At 35.6% G+C, this 17,458-nt stretch overlaps 1 long non-coding RNA gene across 1 annotated transcript; it reads right to left on the reverse strand.

Moving 5' to 3' along the window:
- Positions 1–8,495: 8,495 nt before the first annotated feature.
- LOC102135707 (uncharacterized) lies at positions 8,496–14,078 on the reverse strand. Its single transcript, XR_006698816.3, has 2 exons — positions 12,621–14,078; positions 8,496–10,773 (listed from the first exon to the last, which is right to left on the reverse strand). It is a non-coding gene; the product is annotated as an uncharacterized lncRNA (long non-coding RNA).
- Positions 14,079–17,458: the final 3,380 nt, after the last annotated feature.

Genomic DNA, 17,458 nt, shown 5'->3' on the forward strand with positions numbered 1-17,458 from the left:
AGGGAAAGTTAAGGCATATGGGGGAGAGATCCAAAAGTTTCAAAGTCTATCTGAAAAACATGCCACCAGAAGGCAAAAAAGAAGGGAAATTCATAGTTGAAAAAAAAAAAACTAACAATTTATGAGAGTTGAAGAAAGAAATAATCAACCTTAAGTAGCCAAACAGGAAAAAATATTCAAAATACAAACACTGAGAGTCCCAGTAGAAGAAAATTTTAGAAAACCAAGGATATGGAGAAAATCCTGAACAATACCAGAGACAACATTGGATTAGTGAAAAATTTTAGAAAACCAAGGATATGGAGAAAATCCTGAACAATACCAGAGACAACACTGGATTAGTGACAAAATTTGTGAGAATCAAATCAGATTCAGACTTCTGATCAATACCACTAGCTACAGGAAGACAATCAGTTTCTTCAGTAATTTGAACCTAAAACTCTATACCAAACTATCATTCAGTATTAAGAGAAAAATGAATACATTTTTAAATATAAAAGAATTCAATTTACCTCCCACAGAATGTCTCTGGAAAAAATATTAGAAGATTACTATAGTTAAAAAGGAAAATAAAATAAGTCCTGTTAGAAATAATTGGTAAAAAAAAGAAAAAGCAAAACTGATGAAAAATTATTGAAATACATTAAATATTGTTAAAGTAATTCTTAAAAATATACACTAAATTCTAGAATATATAAATGCATCAGTTGATAAGGGGAAGGGGAAATAGAAGTGGAAGAAAAAAAACATTAGAACCATTAGAACAAATGTATAGTACTGGGATTATTTTATTGGAAGTCTAATGTAAGAAGTATATTCTCCAGGGAAGTATTTCAAGGGCATATGAACAGTAAAGGGATAATAAAAACAACTCTATAAAGTAGTATATGTTGAAATAAAAATGTAAGATTCCAGATCTTCTGTCTTTGCTGCCAAATAGAAGCCACTGGAAAACTAAGACATTGATTGAGGAACAAGAATAAAAATTATCAGGACAAAACGGAGCATTTAAATTGGATTCTTCACTGTTTATATGAATATAAGAAGGCTGTGGTGGTGATAATATAGTACAGTGTTTAATTATTTAAGTTCCTTATAATCTTTGTCCACACATTTACAGCTACATTCAATCCCTAACCTGTGCCAACTTTCTAACTTGCTCTGAATAAATTATACCACTGCCTTCATGAATTGTAGTTGTGTCATTGGCACAACCTAGGACAATCACTATTGTCTTTTCATAAAGACATTTTTCTTGGCATCATGATACTGTCCTTTGCTTTTCTCTCTTTAATAAAAGTTGCTCATTTCAGTATCAGTGTTTTCCTGAACAACTGGGTTGTTTTGGTAAATAATATGCAAATAGCAAATGTCTATTCGTTGGATAAGTATCTTTTAACAACTTTAGCTGTTAGAATCTTACAGCCAGATTAGTGGTAGTATGTGCTAACTGTACAAATCCCCATTCTATTTCTTTAACCCATGTTTTCCCTTCAGTTGGATTTCCAATTGGCAAGCTATCTTTCACTTTCAGTTGCCACTGACTGTGGGACTGAGATTTAGACTCTCAATAGAAAGAGAAACATTATCAAGAACACATCCATTGAAACAGACTCCCTCATTTAAGAAATTTTAAAATTAGAAGAAAAAATGTTGCTTATAATTAAACACATTTATCTTATTCTTTTACATTATACATATTTTTGTAAACCAGCTCAAATTTCTAGAAATAGGATACAAATTTAATTCAATAAAGGACCCTATAGCTAGTTTTTTTAGTATCAAGAGAAAAGCAGCCCTTAGCAGGCAGTCATGTGTTTTCAAGAAAGGAATTTACCAAGTTGAAATTCCTTAGCGGATAATAGTCAATGATTCCAAAAATATGTTTTATATAAAAGTTTATATTCACTATATTGCCACGTTCAAGCAAGAGTTTATGTTCTGGAGATAAAGGGACGGGAGACTGGTTACGTTTCAGTAAGTCGTTGTATTTGCTATGGTTTTGGAAAAGAAGCTGTCTACTCACTGGATTCTTCTGTGATGTTGCTGGCAAATGAGCTCCCCACTGCTGAACTGGGTCTTTTGCCTTCTTTGTATTGCTCCCTCCTTCCGGCCCACTGGTTAATTGCTTCTTCCTGGGAACCATCACTAGCTCTTCCACCTCTTTGGACCAATTCCTGGGTAACTTTCAGATACTCTTTATTTCCAAATACCAATCTAGATTAAACCACATTAAATATGAAAGTGAGACAACATTTTCAAGATAGGTAAATCAAGACATAAATATCATATAGTCCAGTCATTGAAACATATAATTACAGTAGACTAGGACTAGATAATTTCATTCAACTTTTTTACGGTTTACTGTCAAACTTGTATTACTTAACAAAAAGAGTCATGTATCATTAAAAAAAATAGACTTATTGGAGAAAAATATGGGGAGGGTGATCACCAAGCATTGCCTCAGTGGATTCAATTCAACAGGTATTCCTAGGGTATTAGCTTGATACTATATTAGTTAGTATGGAGAAATGCAAGTAAATTGTTAAGTATGTCCCCTAAACTCTCAGTAAAGAAATAAAATGTTATTACCTGAATACCATGTGTAATTATAATCTATGATATTGAGTTTTCTATTAAACTCAAGTACTTATGGTTTGACTTTTTATTAATCAGGAGTATACAAATTTCATAATACTTTTGCTGCATATGCTGGCTAAAAATGAAGAAAAGTAAAAAAATGCCAAAATGCATGAAGGCTTTGTTAATTTTATATTTGAATCAATAACAGCTTGAAATACTTTATATAGTTCCAAACTGCTGCTTTCTGTTATCACAAACCATGACATCACGAAACTGTATTAGAAGAAAGAAACCCTAAACTACTGCAGTACAATCAAACTTTAAAAAAGTAACTGAAAAAGTAAAAAAACAAAAACAAAAACAGGAAAACATATAATTCCTGGAAAGTAATGTAATGGGTTAAAGTTAAGGTTTTATTTGCTGTTACCTTTTGATACTGTATGAAAAGCAGGAAATACACATTTTAAAAGAGGCCAGCTCTTGACCTTTACTTTTATTCTATTCCCAGCAGCAAATGAGAACTTACAATTGGATTTTTGCAAATTAAAATAGAATTTATCAATATCAAAATTTATTTTCAGAACTATTTAACAAATGGGATATATCTATAAAGAAATAAGTGTATTTATTAATATATATATAATTATTAATATCCATTGATGTAACAACTTAAAATTCACTTGTCAGAGGTCTGGCAAGGTGTCTCACACCTGTAATCCCAGCACTTTGGGAGGCTGAGGAGGGAGGATTGCTTGAAGCCAGAGGTTTGAGAACAGCCTGGGCAACATAGCAAGACTTATCCATAAATTTTAAAATTAGCTGGGTGTGGTGGCATGCACGTGTTGTTGAGCTACTTGAGAGGCTGAGGTGGGAGAATCGCTTGAGCCCAGGAGTTTGAAGCTACAGTGAGCTATGATCACACCAGTGTACTCCAGCCTGTGTGACACAGTGAGACCCTGTTTCTAAAAAAATAAAATAAGATACAATTCACTTGTTGAGGTTAAACAGGTGAGGAGGAAGAACCATTGCCTAATTCATTTTCTATTACTTTACGGTGGACTCCTACTCTTATGAGGGTGACAGGAAAACAACATTCGTTCTATAATATTCAGTGTTCACTTTCTACATACTAATTTCTAATGTTTATTGGAGTGGCCACAATGGGCAAGATGACTTTTGCTCGCTGGAATGTGACAGAGTGGTGGAACTTTTAAAACTAATATAGAACGGATCTCTGGCCATTTCTCCAATGCTTGTTCTACTTCCCCTATTTTTTGAGATTGACAGTCTAGGTTAACTATGAAGGCATTCATCAGGAAGATAATTTTCTGATATCAAATATTTTACATGTAATAGCAATTCTTTTTTGAAAGTGTGGAGTACAAAAGAAATCGTATGGATTTAGAAATCGTATCACGTATAGGAAACTATGTGTGATAGTATGGCCCTGGGATATGGTGGGAAGACTTTTCCTCCAGGATCTTTTCATATACTTTTGATCTTTTCAAAGTAGGGGAAAGGATACAGTGTGTGTTAAAATGTGATCTGAAAACCACTGAAATGCCCACCAACTACAAAGTATCATTTCCACTGTCCTGTTTGGTGTTTGTGAACTCTTAGGTTTGCAAAGAATATAGAAGGTGATTTTTACGAAGTAATCATTCAGTATAAGCTTGAACACACCCCAGACTCAAATTTATTCCCTATTGAGTCAGTCTAATCCTTGTATACTACAATATGATAGAAAGTTTTTATGTGATGCATTGAATCTACATCTCAGTAATCTTCCTTCACATGTGAGCCTCCCCCTTATTCCATGAATACCCAGTAGATATTTATCAAGCCTTTCAAGGAGTCAGGCAATTTGTACTGAAATGAAGACATTCAAATCTCTTGAGGGACTCTGTTAAAATACACACTATCACTTTGTAGCAACAATATATTAATCCACTAAAAAACACAAATGTTTTACCAATTGCTATGGTTTGAATATATGTGTCCCCCCAAAATTTGTATGTTGCAACCTAAGATCCAATGTGATATTATTAAGAGGTGGGGCCTTTAGAGGTGATTAACTCTCCAGGGCTCTGCCCTCATGAATTGGCTTAGTATTCTTTAGAAGGGCTAGAATTAACTAGTTAGGACTTTTTGCCCTTCTGTGTCTGCCACGTGAGGATGCAGCAACAGGGAGCCATCTTGGTAGCAGCAAGACACTTAATACCTCACCAGACCCTTAACACCGGCACCTTGACCTTCGACTTCTCAGCCTCTAGAACTGTGAAAAACAAATTTATGTTCTTTATAAATTACTCAGTCTCTGGTATGTTGCTACAACAGCGCAAATGGACTGAGATACCAAACCTGAGTGTGAAAGTGGAAAGCTACCACCTCGAAAGCCAGGGCAGGGCCTAGGAAGTGAATGGGAAGACCACGAAAAAGCAGCAGATCTGGGAGGAGCCCTGATGGAGAAAAGGCATTGCCACTGAAACAGGGATCTTGGAATGTGCGTGTGCTGAGATATGTTGACGTGAGCACGGGTGTTGAAAGCTCCTAATTTCACCAGAAGTCAGTTTGCTGGAAACTATCCCAACAGTTGTATTCTGCTATGAGAAATGAAATAATTTTTTATTCATCTTTTTATTCCCAGTGTTTGGTGCAGAGCATGGGACCACAAACTTTCTCAGATTTGCAGTCCTCTATACCTTTGTGCCTTGATGTGAACTCTTAGAATCACTCCTACTTTAGGAGAAATAAAACATTTTACACATTGTATGTAAGTTTTGTGTTACATTACATACAAAGGGCTGTTTATGGCTATTTCTATGCCATGTAAAATATCTAATCCTTCTCATTGTAATTTTCTCGGGCTAGCCTACTTTTGGTTTCCTCATTACATTTTTTTATGATATAGAATTTCTGGTTCTTTGGCAGAGCTCTTAAAGATATATTCACTCCATTAACAGCTGAATAAATGAAGCTTGAGCAACTAGTTTTTTACCCAACAACGTATAGCCCTTACCTGGTAGAGAAGAACTCAGTGTTTAGTTATTAAATGTTTGACTGGTATCTTTCCTTTATAACACGATGGCTGTTACTTCCAGCCACACTCCCATACCACACCCACCTTCTCTTGTTTATCTAGTTCAGAGGTCACAGATTGTTTACTTTGTACTATGTCTCCCAAATCTCATGATCTGCAGACTCATACCTTAAAGAATGCAGGTCTCCTGCTATTTGGAAAAGTCAGAAGGCCTGTCTGTACTGGACCTGCGTTTTCCTTCCCTAAGGACACGCTAGTTCACCAACACTCCAGACTTGCTCACATACAGCCTGCTTTACTCATTTACATCACCTGCCTGGCCCCTGTAGACAGTTCACATTGTGACTTCTAATCTAATTGATTTCTAAACACACACACACGGTGGAAGAAACTACACAAATATTACGTGAACGCTCGTGTCAGGGACTCTGAATCTGAGGCACATGCATAGATGTTAAGGGGTTAGAGGACCTCTTTTCAAAATGTAAGCATAAGTTTATGCCTATATCAATTTTATAATTTTCTGGTAAAACAGCCCAAAAGTGTCCCAGTTTCTCAAAGCAATATACTCCCTGAAAAAATTAACCAGGTTTAGCCTGAGATGCCAGTAGTATAAAGACAATAATGTTGAATAAAGTTTAAAGATATCCATAGTTCTGGGAGAGTTCAATCTATGCAAACATTTATAGATTCAAATATTTGGGTATATATATGAATATTATAACTGTTAAACTATTTTCCTGGGTTTTTTTTTGTTTTTGTTGTTGTTGTTGTTGTTATTTGTTTTGGTATGTGAACTGTTCAAAGAAACCTGATGTGACTTCTCTGCATTTGATTTTTTATTCAATAAATATTGGAGCACCTATACTACAGGACAGGTACTATCTAATTTTATGAATATAGCAATGACCAAAACAGGAAAAATCCATGCCCTCCTGGAACTTACATCTTAGTGAAAGAAGACAGAACAAAACCAAAATAAACCAGTAAAACATATAGCAGATTAGAAGGCAAAAATTCTTATGTATAAATGGAAAAAGGATAGTGTTTGCCTGGGCTGTAATGAAGATGGTTCAGATTGCAATTTTAAATGGAGTGGTCTGAGAAGACCTTCCTGAGAACATGCTGTGTGAGCAAAAATCTAAAGGAGATGAGGAGATGAGAATGAACTATGTAGACATACAGGGGAAGACTGGTCCAAGTAGTGGGAGCAGTCCATGCAGAGGGCCTGATGTGGATCTGGGCTGGAAGATTCCAGGAAGTAAGTCAATATGGCTGGAAGAGTGATCAAGGAGAAGGGTAAAGGGAGAGAGTTGTAGGAACAGCCTTTTGATGAATCAGTAACACAGGGAACCAGTAGCTGGAATTGTTTACCAAATGGGGCAGTTTCAAAATCTATGTGTAATATCAGCTTTGAGAGAATTCTGACTTGAATTATTGATTTTCATAAGAAATGTTTCTCACTGGGAGAGGCAGGACAGGGAGGAACATGCCTCTGGGAGAAGGAGAGTCAACTTGGGAGATATATTCATCCAGGTGAGCATGTGTTTCCTTTGGGAGGCACAATTGTTCTTACTACAGGTTCCCTTGCAGTTCCAAATAACTATAGACTGAAGCCAGTGTTGGGATTAATGTCATTGATCCTGATTTCTGGATATTGGCACCAGGAAGCAGTCCCCATGACTAATGGTCCTTGCTTTAGGGTGTTCATATCAAGCAGATGACCATAGAGTTTTCATACTGTTCTAGGGCACTTACTCTCTACAAAGCAAATTTCACATTTTATTCTAACAGTTACGTAATTGATGATGCTTTTTGTATTTTATTTCTACTTCCAAATTTTACTAATTTCATTCAAAAATCTACAGACAGAACTACAAAGAAAATATACCTTCTCCTTTAAGTTTCATCATTCCAAATATAATTTCTGAAGCTATTAGGATTATTACCAGCAGTTTGGAAGGAGTTTTTACTCATTCAAAATGTATTTTAATTTACAATATGGAATAATGCAAACATTAAATATAAAATAATTTGGACTCATGTGAAAAAACAAGGGCCTTCTATGAAGTGACCAAAATGATATAGTGCTGATTCAAGATTGAAAGCAGACAGGCAGAATTATGTACTTAGGAACGAACTTCCATCTTAGCCCTTCTTGAGGTCTGGAGAGCTTCTGGGTTCTATCAATAGTTTGGTCCAAGTAATGCACACGGGAGGTCAGAGGTCTGCTGGAGGTCAGAGGCCCCATGGTGGCTCAGTGAGGATTAGGCATGGTCGTTTCTGTTTTTTGTCCTTTGTTTTAATTACTATTCCACATGGCCTCCCAAGACATACATACAATGCCTCTGTAACACCACAGCAAGGTTTAAAAATATATTTTTATTTTTAAAATATATTATTTACAAACATATTCTTCCTATTCTTCTGAACATGCTTGGCTTGCAAGAGGGAAAGAAATGGTGGATTATTTAATAATGGCAAAGGCTAACATTTCCTATAAAATTGATTTGGCAATATATCAACCTTTTAAAGAAAAATTGATTTTTTTTTTTTTTTACATTAAACTGCAGGCTTGGAGATGCACTATTTATGGGTGGAGTGGGTGATAATGTAAAGAAACAGACTGATATATGCTTGCCTGTGTTCATCTAACTCTAAAATATATATCTTTAGCAATAAAGAAAACATCCCAAGCAATTTTAAAAAAGCCCTCATCTTAAGACTTTCCAAAGCTAAAATATGTAAAAATAATGAAAGTTAATGATTCTGTATAGACCACCATACCTTTCAAAGCTTGCTTCTGAGGCGGCATCAACATGTGTATTTGGTGACAGTAATTTTCCTTTGAGTCATTTTTGTTCTTATCTTCTTTAGAATTTGGCCCCATTGATGCAATCCTTTAGCACTATGCTGGCTCCTGTTTAAAACTGGTTAGTCCAAGGTTTTCTTTATCTTGGTTACCATGTAGGTCGACATCATTGGTCGGTGTTTTCTCAATAAGAAACAGATTATCTGAAGCACACACTGCACAGTTGGACTCAGCACTGTTTGCTGAAAAATGCATTTGAAAACAGACTTTGTCATCATTTTCATTTGAAAGGTCTTCAAAATCTCTGTAGCACAAATTCTTCACCACTGGTAATATCTGGCTTTTGTCTTTTTCAACATTTTCCAGAGAGCTGGGTCACTCTTCAGGGTTTTTCATTCCCATGGGACAATTAGAAAAAAAATTGTAGTTTCTTTATCTTAACTAATTTTTGCTCTAACTCATCAGTTATGAAGGTCATAACTAGAGCTTTTGTTTTGCTCAGGGCTGCTATCTGGATGACTTGCTGCGACTCTGGTTCCATTCCACAGTGCTGTGGCTAACACCATTGAGCAGACTCTTAGCTGCTAGGCTGCTGCCAGAGGCAGGCCTGAGATTAAGACATGGCGTAATCTTCCTTTCCAGTAGTTGCTGTGCTTTTGCATGAGAGTCACTATGTAAAATAGCTTTGTTAAAGTCTCTGTCAGTCACATTAATCTGCTCCTTCTCAGAATCTATCACACAGTCAGCACAATGATTAAAAGAAAATGTACTCTCTGGGTTTTCCTTAGGTTTTTGAATGTCTGGTGGCCCAGTGAGGTGCACTGAATGAGGTGCAAGACTACAGAGAAGTTTGACTAGAAGGGAAAGATACAGAATTTGAGTTCTCACAGCATTCTGCAGGTGGAGTCTTGCTTCCTTTGCAGGTGGAGTCTTGCTTCCTTTGCAGTAGACGTTGGCTGCCTTTGCTTCTATGAGCTGCATGCTCACAGAAGATGAAGAACTAAAGTTGAAGTCTTTGCCATCTTGAATTGGAAAGATGTCAGTAATGGTATTTGGCAAACAATTTATTCCTTCTGTGCTTTGCTGTATGTGTGAGTCTGATGTGATATTTCCTGGGATATCAAAGTTGATTTTTCTCTCTTTTTCCACATCTTTAGAGTCCTCAAAAGGCATTTTACTTAAATCTGCATTACTTAAACTTGTGGTCTTTTGGGTATTATGTGAAGTAGGAAGAATTTTTTTGAGAAGAGTCTTAGACTCAGAGAAATGTTTCTTTCTGGGGGTGTTCTGACTAATTTTAAAGACCTTCTGCTGAGAGATAGCAGATTCTACCTCACAATCATCTAAGACTGTAGATAGTGTGTCAGGCTTATTTTTCTTTCTCTCCAGAGTTGAGGTTAGAGAAATCACCACTGTATCAAAATTATTCTCCTTCTGGACACCACACATGCCAGGAGGAGAGATACACAAACAATCTCAACTCTGATGCTTGTTTTCAAGCTGCCACATTTCAGGGTACCTAATACCAGACTGTGATGGAGACGTGAAAGGTTCTTTAGTAGTGCGATTGGAGGACATGTTTCTGTATTTAGTTACTGTTTTCCTTTCTTTTAGGATGAGTTATATTAATTAGTATATTCTGTGTCTTACTCATGTAGTTGACTTTAAATTTCTTTTCTTTCAATGGTTACTTTCAGCAATGGGCTCTCAGTTCTGGCGATTTCTCCTTCATGTTTAGATGGCACCTCAGGTTTTAGTTCTTCCACCAATATGTTCTTATGTTTAGGAAAGCAGCTCCTAGAACTGTAGCATCTCTGAATGGGTCTGAGAGAGAAATGCTGTCAACATTTTGGATGTGTCTTTTTTGTTGGGAACTGTATTCCTGGTTTACAGAAAAAGTTTTTCTTGATTTCTCTTTGCACATTGAAAGCCCCAAGTTTCACTTCTGTAATAAATTTGCCTTTTGCTGGCTTAAAGGCTTCTACTGTGCCTGGGAGATTCTGTAATGTAATGTTTTCTGATAATGATTCTCCATAGTCATTAAATATAATCATAGGTAAGACTTTTTCCAGTTGATGAGAGACAGCCAAAAGAGGATCATCATTTCCCTTCTTCCTACCTATTTTGCTGTCAGATGGATGCTGTTTCTTATCTTTAGGGAGAAAAGAAGAATTCTGCTTTTCATTCACAGAAGCAGACATACCCTCATCTCCATTTTCCTTAGATTTCCCTAATGCCTCAGGCTGATGAAACACAGGCTCCAAGGTGTCTCCTTTGACTTCCTTTTCAAGAGCTTTTATATTTTCTTGGCATGTTCAGCCAGCAGGCTGAGATACACCTAAAGAGGAAGCAAAAAAATAAAAATTAAAAAGGTTTACGTGTCCACTTAGAGAACAGATGTTCCAATTTCCAGAATAAAATGCAATGCAAATCCTTTGTAAGTATTTTGGGTATTGGTTTTCATTCATTTATAGCATGTCAAAATGTTTTTCACAAAAGTTCATTTATAATAAATATATCATTTGAAATCAACCAATTCTCTTAGAGTGTAGAAATATCACCTGGTAGTTTTACAAAGTAAGAATTTAATTAAGCTTTGCTCTAAAACAGCAACTTCCAAAAGTGGGTGAAATGAAAATTTCGCAAGAAACCTATGCAACTAAATTTTAAGTGCAACTCTTGATAAAGAACAGCTTGCTATGATAAGGTATTTGAACATGGCATTATACTACAGGCTAAGTCAAGCTCAATATAATTTGAGATGGTACAACAAATGAAGATGTGGGTAAAAGGAATGGAAGAAACATAAGTATGCTTTTAGACAGACTTTCAAACATGTCCAGTAGTATCCTTTGCCCTGGGCTTTTTATAGAATAGGTTCACAAACTCAAAGTCTGTGGCATTTAAACAGGTAACATAAACAGATGAAGCAGGCTGGGTGTACATATTCTCTGCTAGTCAGCTCCAGCCATGTTAAAAGGTGTCCTAGTGTTACCGGATCCTCTCGTTTTTTTCCAGAAGAGAACTAGAATCTGGATTCTTTTTCTATACTGTAAAATCTCTTAATTTCTAAGGATTTGTTCAAAAAATTTTTTTTTAATGACCCTCTATAGGTGGAGGCCAGCATACTTAGGGACCAGATTTTGCCCAAGAACTCCCAGCTTGCAACCTGCACTCCTCTGTTTTATAATATTAAAATATATTCTTATGAGAAGCTTGTGAACCTGAACATGAGGCACCAGAGCTTTTGTGAAAAACAGTGGACAAAAATATCTCAAATTCTATTTTAAACTACATCTGAGATTATTTGTTAAGAAAGAAGAATGGGCAACAAGTGAATACTTATATCATAAAAATTGATGAACAAGGTATCAAAAAGGACATTTTAAATAAGTTTAAAATTGGAATGGATTATTTATACCTTTATTTTAAATGTTTTTAATTTAAACATGATTTTTATTTGTACTTATAAATTTTTACATAAAATGCTTATAATTATATAAATACTTATATAGAGAAAAAAATTCTCTTCAACAGGAAAAAGAACAGCATCGAGCATACTAAGGTCACTTGAGGAGTCTAACCATTCCCATTTGCCTCTCTTCTAGCCTGAAGGAAGGTCTTCTCTCTTGGCAGGTACTGAAATAGTTTCCAGTGGGCTTGGTCACAATCTGAGATCTGTAATGTGGAGGTCATAAGAGAAAAGACATGGAGACCTATCTCTCTAAAGGCCATTTACAATAGACCACGGACACAATAACAGTTTATAGATTGATGGACTGCCTTCCAGAATGGGACTTTATTCTTTCTTCTTAAAATAACATCTTCATGCCAGGAGCCATTATGTTTATACCCCCTTTCAATTTTATAATTTTATATTTTATAGACCCTTTTAATTGACTACATTTTAATTTCTGCAAAAAGTGATATAGAGCAGAGAAAGTTATGTAATAATGCATTGATAACAGATTCTAAGAATAATGGGTCCTAATAATCTATATCTGGATATTTTTATTTATATTTTTATTAGTTATAATACATATCATTAATAATGCAGAAGTATATAAATAATAACTATAGGCCAAGTTTCAAAAGCATTTTGTATGTTTTTATCTTCCTAGTTTTATAGACAGTCCTGTGATAAAGAAGAAAGTACATAAACTAAGCAGTTCATTTTATACGTACTTAGAAAATCATTGAATTAGACTTATATACTGTGGTATTCAAGATTTCCCATTTTTTACAGGCTTTTCTTCTTTTCCTCGTCATTTTGGGGAGCTGTGGGTCTTCAGTTTTCACCGCCCTTTGAAAATATCAAATAAATTTGAAATTATTTTCCCATCAGAATTTAGGTTTAATCAAATTACTGAGTAACTAACTCACTTGCCAACTTGATAGCACGGGTATCTTTCTGTGGTATCCCTATATTCTTTTCCTTTAAATATATTTTACTGTAGTAATTACATTTACCTTTTTTGTTTAGTTACATCTCAATTATTTAGTGCATTGTTATATATATATATGTACATGTGTATATAAATGAATATATTCAAACATATAGATATGTAAAACATATACACATAAATTCCTATTTGTAGACATTTAGGATGCAAGTTGATGCATATTGTTTAATTATTTTTATGTTTTGCTGTTTCCGATATTAATAGAAACACCCAATTTTTTGTAAACTTAGCCTAAATCCAATATTATGAAATTTGTAGCCCTGCTAAAAATTAAGTGGGGTAGGGAGATGGTTTGCCTTCATTATACTGTCATATATAACCATATTTAAATATTATGATTGAGTACACATATTGGTAGAGGTGGTAATTCATTGTAGAAGACTAAATTCTTCACCTTAACTGTGAAAGAAAGGATTATATTCTCTGTTGATGATGTCTTAACTCATAGAAAGTGTTGGAGATGGCATCAGCGGGAAGGCCATCTCCTAACTTCCCAATTACCACCTCAAGCAGGCACCTGCCTGTGCTCAGCGCTAAGCCTGATTCCAATTGCTTTACTTTAAAAGAATTAATCTATCTGCAAAGATGAAAAGGAAATCGTTTCCCATGGAAGCAGTTTGCTTTAAGTGTGTTTGGTCAGACCAGGCTGTATCTTTGGACACCTCAGTCAAAAAGCTTGACTCTTATTTGTTTTATGTAAAATGAGGCTGCTTTGTGGCCAGTTTTGGCAAAAATTTATTAAAATTCTTCATAACTCACCTCTCTCCTCAAAATCCTCCAAATCATAATATCTGTTGATTTAAAATCCTTTTTATTCCATAGCCTCTTCAAATCTCTTAATTTTCTGAAAATTCTTTTTCCTTAGGCCGCCTTTTTTATATAGAGCAATTGATATTCTTTTGGCATCTTTCAATTAACCTGTCTACATTCTCCTGCAATAAGCAGAACTACATCTCTGTGGCTTGTGAGGTGAGCAGTAATCCATTCTTCTTAGAAGGCCAATGTGGGGATTGGGTAGGGTAGAGAATTACAAATGCACAATTTAATATCTTTGTTTTTTTATCCCTGTCTTACACATAATTGGGATTTCTAATTTAAAAATGCTTCAAAAGCACCTAACTAGGTATAGCTACTATAGAAAAATGTATGGAGATTCCTCAAAAAATAAAAAAAAAAAAAACTACCATAGGATCCAGTAATTCCACTCGTGAATATATATCCAAAGGAAATGAAATCAGTATTTCAAATATCTGCACTCCCATGTTTATTGTATAGCTATCACAAGTCAAGATATGGAATCAACCTAACTGTCTAACAAGTGGAGAGAGAAAATGTGGTATATATACAGAATGAAATATTATTCAGCCATAAAAAATGGAATCCTGCTGTTAGTGACTACATGGATGAACCTGGAGGACATCATGTTAAATGAAATGAACCAGACACAGAAAGACAAATACCATGTGATCTCATTCATATGTGGAATCTCAAAAAAAGGTTGACATAATAGGAGCAGAGAGTAGAACAGTGGTTAACAGAGATTGAGGGGGAGAAAGGGGTAGGAAGGTGGGGAGTGGTTGGTCAACAGGTTCAAAGTCCCAGTTAGATTGGACCAATGAATTCTGGTGTTCTGTTGCACACTAGGAAGACTGTGGTTAACAGTAAAACATTGCATATTGCAAAACAGCTATAAGAGAGGCTTTTGAATGTTCTCACTACACAAAAAATGATAAATGCATGATGTAATGGACAAACTACATTGATTAGATTATTACACACCATAGCTATGTACTGAAATATCAAATTGTACGTTATAAATTTTTACAATTACAGGGCCAAATAAATAAATACTTTTTTAAAAAGCACATGACTAGGTTAGTGATTTTTCTCAATGGTTTCACATAGTTTAAACAGAAAAATGTAGCCGGCTGCACTGGGTTTAGTTGAGAGCGCTGGACTTTGACCCAGAAGATCTGGGTCTGTACTGTGGCTCTGCTTCTTACTCAGCAGGTTGTGTCGTATCTGTGAGGCTGAGTTTCCTTTACCTTTAAGATAGAAATGCTAACAAAATTTAACTTGCAAAGTTATCTTGAAGAAACACAACTGAAAACATTATTAATAGTTCCAGTGAAATGATACTTGCTATTCTTAACCTCTGTTATAGTATATATACATAACAATTAGAATACACCCATAATTAGAGCTGAGCAGTGGCTGGCTTTGGGAGACTTACCATCGTATCAGAGCTGCAGGTGAGGTCTTCAATGAAGCTGACCAAACCATACATTCTTTTTGCACTAGAATGTCTAGAAGTTTTCAAGATTATCTCATTCAAAGCTCTCAGTCTGTATGTGAAAAACTGGGACCCAGACCATCCATGCTTCCTGAATCTCACTAATGGTGGCAAACCACTAATTAGGTAAGCTGTCTCTTTGAGCAGACACATGTGGTATAGATGCCCTGGAGATATGGATAGGCTTTGTGTCCCCACCCAAATCTCATATTGAATTGTAATCCCCAGGTGCTGAAGGAGAGACCTGGTGGTAGGTGATTGGATCATGGCAGGGGGGCAGTTTTCCCCAAGCTGTTCTCATGATAGTGAGTGAGTTCTCTTGAGATCTGATGGTTTTGTAAGCATTTGGAAGTTCCTCCTTCATACACTCTCTCTCACCTGCTGCTATGTAAGACGTCCCCTTGTGCCATGATTGTAACTTTCCTCAAGCCTCCCCAACCACGTGGAACTGTGAGTCAATTAAACCTCTTTTGTTTATAAATTACCCAGTCTCGGGGAGTGTCTTCATAGCAGTGTGAAAACAGGCTAATACACCTGGATTACTTCTGACCATAAAGAACATATTTTATAGTCCGTTTTCACTTTAGCATTGAGAAAGCACAACTTTGTTCCAGAAAATTGAATGTACTCTTTCATATGAACCTAGTATCTAGCACAGTGCCAGACACATAATAGGTACGTAATACATATGCATAAATAAATAAATAAATAAATAAATTAGATAGACAATCTGTACCTAACTATGGTTTCAATAAAGTGTCTTCTTGTATTTTTAAACATACTTTCCTTTTACAATGTATTGAATTTGTTGATAGTTAAAATTCTGTTTTAAAAGAAATAAGTTGCTCGTATTTTTTCCTACTAGTTATCTCTCTTGCTCTGTACTTGCATAAGAGGCACCCAAATCAGCTGACGGCAGTGTCTGGAATCATTGGCTGTAGGGGTACTATCTATTCTATTTTAATTGAATGGCAGCAAACATTTCTTCCTTTTTGCCTGTTAAACATGGCATAGCTATAGCTGCATTTTCTAAATTGATCCTAAGCAAAATGAGGAGTGGGAGAAGGTATTCTTTAAAATCCCAGGCTTCTGTTTCGATACCCTCTCTTGTCCTGTATGACCCTCTTCCTTCAATATGGTTGACCATGTTATGCTCTCTCCAGTCTCTCTATTTTAGAAAGGCCTATATAAAGATACAATAAAATGCTTAGAACATAAGCAATGTAGGGACACTGAAGAAAGTTTTGGCTATTAAATAATTTGATATTTGATTTTTCAAAAAATTTCAAAATAGTCATTGACTATTTTGTAGAATATTGTTGAACTTCCTCACATATGGTTTAGAATTTGTCATTTTAATTTCACAGGGAGACACCAAAATAATTTTAAAGCTTTCCTACAATGATTTCATAGCATTTACATATTTTCTATCTCTAAAACAACTATTTTACACTGTCTCTTCTCCAGCCTCCTATCTGTCCTCCTCTTCCCACACTCTCAGTGATGGGCTTGACACATTCCTCATAGGAAACAGAAGCTGACTGAAGCTGTTTCTACCTTCCAATACTAATTAATTGTTAATTAATACAAACTGACTTCGTTGAATTTATATCATAGTCTATGAAATCTCTTTTATTTTGTGGAAAAAGTAAGTGTACCTGAACCATTTTCCTGCAATTTATCCTCTCCTCTCCTGCAATATCCATTTCTGTCTTTATCTGCATCACTCCATCTATTATTGCATGTCACTGTTCACCTTTACAGCAACACATCTTCATGGATTTGTCTGTATTTTCTGAGTCCGCTTTCTCTCCTCACAGCTTTTCTCAGGCCCACTCCAGGAACTACCCTATCACTTATCCCTACCACTCCACTGAGGGTGCTCTTACCCACATCACCAGTGACATCCGTATTGTCAAAGCCAAGAGTCAATTCTGTGTCATCTTAGGCACACTCTCAGCAGAATTTGACACAACTGATCACTCTGTTCCTCTTGCATCGCTTTTTTTCTTTGAACTCCATGGTGTCACACTCTTCTGATCCTTATCCTGCTCTACTGGGCACTCCCTCGTAGATGCTTTTGCTGGATCTTCCCTTGCTTAGTCTCGAATCTTTGACATCTTCAGGGTTCCCTTCACTTTTTCGTCAACTCTTTCCCTAGGAAATATTGTTTGAGAGCTTCAAAATAATATACCTAGGTGATTCTAAAATTCATAATTTTACTCCTAAAATTCATAATTTCTTAAGCCCAGAAGTCTAAGCTTAAA

The sequence above is a fragment of the Macaca fascicularis genome, chromosome 6 (genome assembly GCF_037993035.2).
Source record: "Macaca fascicularis isolate 582-1 chromosome 6, T2T-MFA8v1.1".
Taxonomy (NCBI): domain Eukaryota; kingdom Metazoa; phylum Chordata; class Mammalia; order Primates; family Cercopithecidae; genus Macaca; species Macaca fascicularis.